The following is a 7,102-nucleotide window of genomic DNA, read 5'->3' on the forward strand; positions in this document are numbered from 1 at the left end:
TTTAAAAAATTTTTTATTAACCATACGATTTAAATTTTTATAATAATTTTCTTAGAAAATCACGAACATGTTCAATTCTTCCCTACTAAACACCGCTCTCTGATCTCGAACGTTCAATTGGTCATCATGTTTCAGGGTGATAATGTGAGGTTTGACGAAAAAAGAAATAGCCCGACGAGCATGATACAACTTTAATAAAAAAAACTATTTAGAATTTCAGAATCAAAAAATTTTCGAATTGTAGAATCTTACTCGACGAAGGTAAACGAAAAACACTGTTCTCCCGAAAATTTCAGTCGGTCACCACGCACAAAATAAAGTGCTGCGTGAGGAACACGTGAAAATTAATGAAATTTGACAAAAAGTACGCGTCAATATAAACATTTTGGTAGCTATTTGACAATTTGCATTTCATCAACGTGAACGTATCTTGCATTAATCATATAATAACCTTACGTTTTAAATGTCAACTTTCATGTCGGATACTTTGACGCGTGAAAATTTATAGTATAGCAATCGTGTAAAATGGAAACACGAGAAACGAATTTCGTAGAATTTCTCGTATTATTTCGTACAGGAAAATACAATTTTGTCACAGTAGATTTTCAAAGGGTTACTATGTGATACACAGATTAAACGAAACACTTCGTTAGAAAAATAGTGGTACAATAAAATTTATTTCTTAAAAATGACATTTCCCAAGGAGGTACCTTGAAAATGAACGTACAGAAAAATAATATCGATTGCTCCAATTTCGTCGCTTATACTTCCTTTCTATTTTACAGCAATACTTGTTTTGTTAGCATAACGTTCAATATCACGATTATCCAATTATTTCAAAAAATAATTGAACAATTAACAAATTGCATTACACATTAAAACAGTGAATACATTATACATTAAAAATATATACATATTCTTTTCAAAAAAAAAACCACTCGCAGCTCTTCAAAAAATGATCAAATTCTACCGTCGCAACGCCATATTAAAAATGGATAAAATTCACCGATTCAAAACCTAATCGCACACAAACATCGTACTATGATGTTCGAATCGATGTAAAAAGCGAAGAAACAGTGAATAATTACTGTGGAAATGATATTCAAATTTTGCAAAATATACAAGGATTCGCTGGAGGGGTTCATCTGATGCATCAGTAGTAGGGGCGGTCGCATTAACTGAAAGAGGTATTTAGGAGAGTACGATGCTGGGCCTGGTTCCAGTTGTGTAGGAAAGGTGCTACGGGATCGAGCATCGCGAAATCGCTCGCCACTTTAATTTCGCTCTCTCTCTCTCTCTGTACGTCAAGGGACAACCGTGTGCGAACATCGTCTGGTAAGCAAGGATTATCGCAGACACCTTGGCTACAAATCTACGATTGAAACCAGCCGATCGTCGTATCTCTCTCAGTGATTATTTCAACCTGTACGTCAAGGGACAACCGTGTGCGAACATCGTCTGGTAAGCAAGGATTATCGCAGACAACTTGGCTACAAATCTACGATTGAAACCAGCCGATCGTCGTATCTCTCTCAGTGATTATTTCAACGAACAACCCAAGGTAGTGCATCGTATCTCAGTGGTGATTCTATATCGTTTCTAATTATGTAAATTTTTATTTTATTTTAAACAATTAATCTACGTCTATTCTCTGTTCGATCAAATACGACGAAGTTTCCGTTAATTCGCGAACATTTCCACTCGTTTCTCGCGAATTTCATTTCCCTTCAAATATTGGATCTACGTTCTTTTTTGTCTGTTAATCTGGAATTCGTCATTTTCTCGGATGAATGGTTCGTCAGATGGGTTTTAACGCTTCAGAATTTATAGAGTTTTGTGAATTGAGACATACTCGTCGTTGGACTTGCTATTCGTCGAAAGATGCCGTTTAATGAATCGCTGATTAGATTGTTTAGTGTTCTCAATATGTTCCAATGTTTGAGCACGAGCTTCTTCCACGGTTCACCTCTACCGAGGATTTCCCGACATTTCTAAGAGCACCTCTTTCCACGGTGCATCAATCAGAGCGTTAAGATTTATCGAATTGTTAAGGTGTTTTCAACTGGTAGGTTTTATTTTACAGCGGTCAATTAAAGTAGCTTTTAGCGCCGTTCGTCTGTTTGAATCCAGTCAACTATTCAGTCACGATGTTTAAACAGCTCGCCGAAAACACGAGTTGAAACGTCTGGAAAAACAATCGGTAAAGGTGACTTCGATTCTTTTTATCCAAGCATCGGTGTTACACCTTCTCAACTTTTATTACCAACAAAAAGAACCTCGTTTCTGTGAATCGAAATGAAAAGTCGAAATTTACCTTTGAAGAAACCTGTATACCACAGATTCAACCTTCGAATTTTCTCTAAAAATGACGTTAAATTTCCACTTTCCATCCACACAAATCGTTTACCTAACGCACGCTTGACATTAACAAAGTTTTCCTCGTAACTTGCAACGATACCTGCCTCGATCGAGGTTCAATGTCCTGTTTCCCTCCTTTCGATTTCATCTTTCGACGTTACGTGAACGGAACTTTCATCGTTATTATTTTTTTCGGCGCGCGACATTTCGGGAAAACGATACCGCGGCAACAATCAGCCCGAAAAAAAAAGAAAGAACAGACGGCGGCGAAAGAAAACGAAACGAATCGCTGAAAGAAGGATCAGAGGTGGAAAAGGAAGCATTACGAAACGAATGCACGGAGTCGTTCCAGGGACAACACGGAAGAACTTTCTTCGAGGCTGCTCACGCAATGTAGTTACACTTCCATTAACCCAGTACTAAGCGTCGATCTCTCTCTCTCTCTCTCTCTCTCTCTCTCTCTCTCTCTCTCTCTCTCTCTCTTTCTCTGTCTACCTTAACCACCATCGATTATTATCGAGATGGTTCCTCGAGTATCCGTGACACTGTACGGACTTTGAGAGTCTCTTGGAATTTCTGGCACAGTGGACTTTGACCTCTTTTTGTTTCGAGTGGTTCTAATTTATCAGGTAACCAAAAAAGTTCGTCCGATTTTACCATTTCTTTAATCGTATGTTCTTTTTTTTTGGAAAAACCATACGAACATTTTTTTGTCACCTCATAATCTGCATTTGTGGAAGAGTAGTTGACGTCGCGATAAGTGAATGGTTGTGATCTACATTTCATCTTAAAAGTGACTAGCAGCGAGTCTTTCAGAACGTTGCAATCTTTTCACATTTTCACGTAGAATTTTGGTTTCTACGATCCTATAAATCACCATTACAACATAAGCAAATGTATTTCGCGGTTCGTTCATTTTTCTCTGTAGGATCGATCGCGCAGTTTAAAAATTCAGTGTAGAAAAATTGTACGCTAATGGAATTTTATTCCGTTTATAATAAGAATGATAATAAAAAATGAATAACAATGAGAACGCTGAGCTGTACGTCTTTCACACTTGTCACAGTCGAACTCGAAAGTGTGAGAAAGCATTGATACTTTTTCTGTGTTCATTTGTCACCTGTCATTCATCGATCATTGCTAGAGTCACTGTTACAACGAGCTCTCTTTTTTTCGAAAGTAGCTTAACAATTTTCGTCGTAAGAAGCTGAATTCATTATGTCAGCTTACATAATTGGAGAAGACTTGGTGGTTTCTTTTACGGTGATTTCGGAACACTGTTCCCTAGGCAGGATGATATATTACCTACTTAGGTTCGCCTATTCAAAAGATGAGAAATAAGATACTGCGTATTTTTTGTAACATCACCTTCTGTATTTCTGCTCAGCTGTTTATTACTTCGGATGGACTTTGAAACCTCTTTGTGCCACTGAAAGTGGCCTTGAAATTTCTACTTTTGTGACCACGAGTTGTTTTGCCACCTAATTTACATGATCGCTAATTAAGTGGACTTTGAACAACCATTTCCTAGGAGAAGTTCATTTCTAATTTGCCTGCTTGCTATGTTTCGACTTGTGATAGAAAGTGATAGAATTGTTGTTACTACGAAATATCGTTGAATTTTTCACAGTTCGATGGAAAAATTTAAGCTGGTTGAAATTTCAAGTTGACAATTCTATTAGGATCTTTCCTGATCGTCGTACACTGGGATATCTCTTCTCTACTTGAACAAGTATCGATCATTGTCGATCATTAGCCAAGTACCTGCACTTCTGTTGTGTAAAGGTGAATTATTTTGAATTACCTGGAAATACCAGTCGAGTGGACAATGAACAAGTTTATTATCTGGAATCATATCGAGTCAGATGGAAGTGTAGAAAGTGAGTTTTTGCTAATACTAAGACTAAATGAATTTACAATTGAAATTTCTTCCGTGTAAATTCGTTCTGACAATAGCGCTAGTGAATTAGAGGATTTTCAAGTGAAATAACGGAAAGAAACGAAGCGTGGGTCGTTTAAATGATTTCGCAACGACGAAACGTCGCTCTGAATACCAGTCGAAAGTGATTTCATCCTAATCTTGCGAAGTACGCCCATTAAAACGCGAAACGGAAGAATTAAAACGGTTACGACACTGAATTAAGTTTCTTCTGGGATGAAAATTGAAGAGGTGCAGCAATTTGCTTACAATCAAGAGAAGCGAATCCAGCCGGGATTCGTTTCCAACATTGTCCGGCGAGTGGTGTGGGTAGAAAAAAGCGTTTAAATCTATGGAAACAGATGGTTCAAGCGTGTACAATTTTGTGATTCCTCGTTTGAAAAATAGGACGAGTTGCAGCAGTAAATTGGGAATTATTTAAACGTCGTCGAATTATCCCGATTGTTCGTGAAATATTACCAGCGAACGGAGATTTTGTTTTTAACTACCACTTGACATTTAAACTTTGTATACAGAGAATCTTGAAAAAAAAAGATTACCATTAAATTCATTTACATATTTCTCCAAAAAGGAATATACACCTAGGTTAGTAAAAATAAGACGTTTCAAGATTTAACAAATAACAAGAGAATTTCTACGAAATTGTAAAAACAGATAGGAAATATTTATCGGTCTTCTGAAAAAATTGCCAATGGTAGATCTGATAATCCTTATTAAAATAATAAGGATGCATCCTGTTTTCTTCCTCCTAATTTTTCTGAAATTTTATAGATTTAAATACAACGATTTACCGGAGATAAGTGGATTTTTATGCAATTTGCCAAAGAAAAAGGAGGGAACTTGAAATTCCGAGAAATTACCTTATCATAGAGAAAAGATAGGTGACTTTAACTAGGTAAAATACTTTGAACATTGGTCTAAAAATATTTTCTTAACAGTTTTCATTAGTTTTAGAATTGCTCCACTTCTAACTACAAAACCTTCAGTTATCGCTATCTTATCAGCAAAAACACACATTTAAACCAACCCCTGCAAGTAGCACCATCTACATGGCGAATTTTCCACCAGATCGATGTTTCCTCCTGCGAAAACGAATTTACCGTGAAACGCTAGAACAGTTGGTCACACGATCAGCTGTGTCTACCACTTCAACTTACAACAGTAGTTCGAATGTGATACCATGCTTCAGCATACTTAACACCTCTTATCCTTATCGAATAATTTTCTACGTGATTTCACACTTCTTTCAATGGATTTTTGCAACTCGACGTAAATTAGATTGGCCGTGCACTGGAACATCAGGGTAATCGTTAAAATCACCAACGTTACAGTGTCCTCGTGTGCTCTGATAATGACTTGAATACTCGCTAACCTTGAAAAATAGCACACACTTGATTATATCGTGGATCTTTCACTGTTTTCATAGGATGCTCGCTTCTAGGAATTTGTATATTTTCTTTTAAGATTTATCGGATAATGGAAAATTGTTAATTTTGCACGAGGAATTAATCTCTTAAGTTGAAAGACTCGGAAATTGATGTTGAAGAATACTTACAGGTTTTGTTATATCTATGCTTTTCCCTTGTCACTTTTTCAAACATGATTTCAAAAAATTAGTACAGCAATGGAAGGTGTGAAAGTCGAAAAATTTTTGAATGGAATTACTCCCTGGTGCTCTAAGTTCCCCAAAATTCAATTGAAATTACTCCTGCAAATTCGATAGAAATTATTCTTATTAGTTACCATCGAATATCAATCGGTTAACTGTTCTTCCAGTCAGTTAACTTGAAATCCAGTGTTGGAAATCCTAATTCAACTGATTTTGGGAAAAACAGCCCTCGCGGGTGTCGGCATCTGCCGGTTGTGATCAAGTGCGGGCGTAGAGGATCGATCGAGGAGCGTCGACAAAGCCAGTCTCGCCCCTTCCGCTGCCACGAAACGTTCTCCATCGCGAATTACGGGTGAAAACGAAGACGGAAAGGGTGCAAAGAAAGTGGCAATGGCGTGTCGTGCGCGTAGAACAGTCCAAGGGGAGTGAAAATCGCGGGGAATCCCACAGGACGATGCTCGAGGGTTACGCGCCTCACGAAAATCCGCACGTGTTTTCCGCGCAGCCGGCGAACAGCTGCTCCCGCCGATTTCGACTCGTTTGGAGAATACAGGTGGTTCGTTGAATTGATGTTTAGTTGAAACATTCACTCTCTTATGCGTTGCATCGTCGACTTTCTAGAAAAGTGACAATACCGACGAAAGATAAATGTTCGGGAAATCGGTTCGAAATTTTTCGTGGTTTTTGATAGAAACTTATTAATTACTCAACCATTTAGCAATGGAAACACTTCATTTTTTTGATTTACAATTTAGGTAATACTTACTTAATACTTCAGGTAATACTTGGGTAAAAAAATTGTTGCATATTTTTGCACGAAAGAATGAGATAGAATGCAATTAAAGAAGTTACCTGAATGATCGAGTTCAGTTACCAGTTCAGCTTTCCCTTTCACTCTCGAGCTGGCACGCGAGTGGAATTGCCAGCTTTCAACCTCGACAGTGTCAAATGCGCGCACTTGAGCTTGTCGGGAAAAGGCGAGAGGCAACTTGTTAGATCTTTGTTTACGAACTTGACAGAGAGAATTCGAAAGTGATTGCATTATCCTTGTGGAAGCTGTAGCTATTGAATGATTAGCAGGAGCTGTTTAATTTAATGAAAAAATGCAAACTTCATCTAGGAATAATCCAGAAAAATGTTTCTCTTCCTATCTTCTAGTAATTTATCCAAGTTCTTGATTATTCCCTTTTTGTGTT

Source organism: Habropoda laboriosa, unplaced genomic scaffold, assembly GCF_001263275.1.
Source record: "Habropoda laboriosa isolate 0110345459 unplaced genomic scaffold, ASM126327v1 scaffold81, whole genome shotgun sequence".
NCBI lineage: Eukaryota > Metazoa > Arthropoda > Insecta > Hymenoptera > Apidae > Habropoda > Habropoda laboriosa.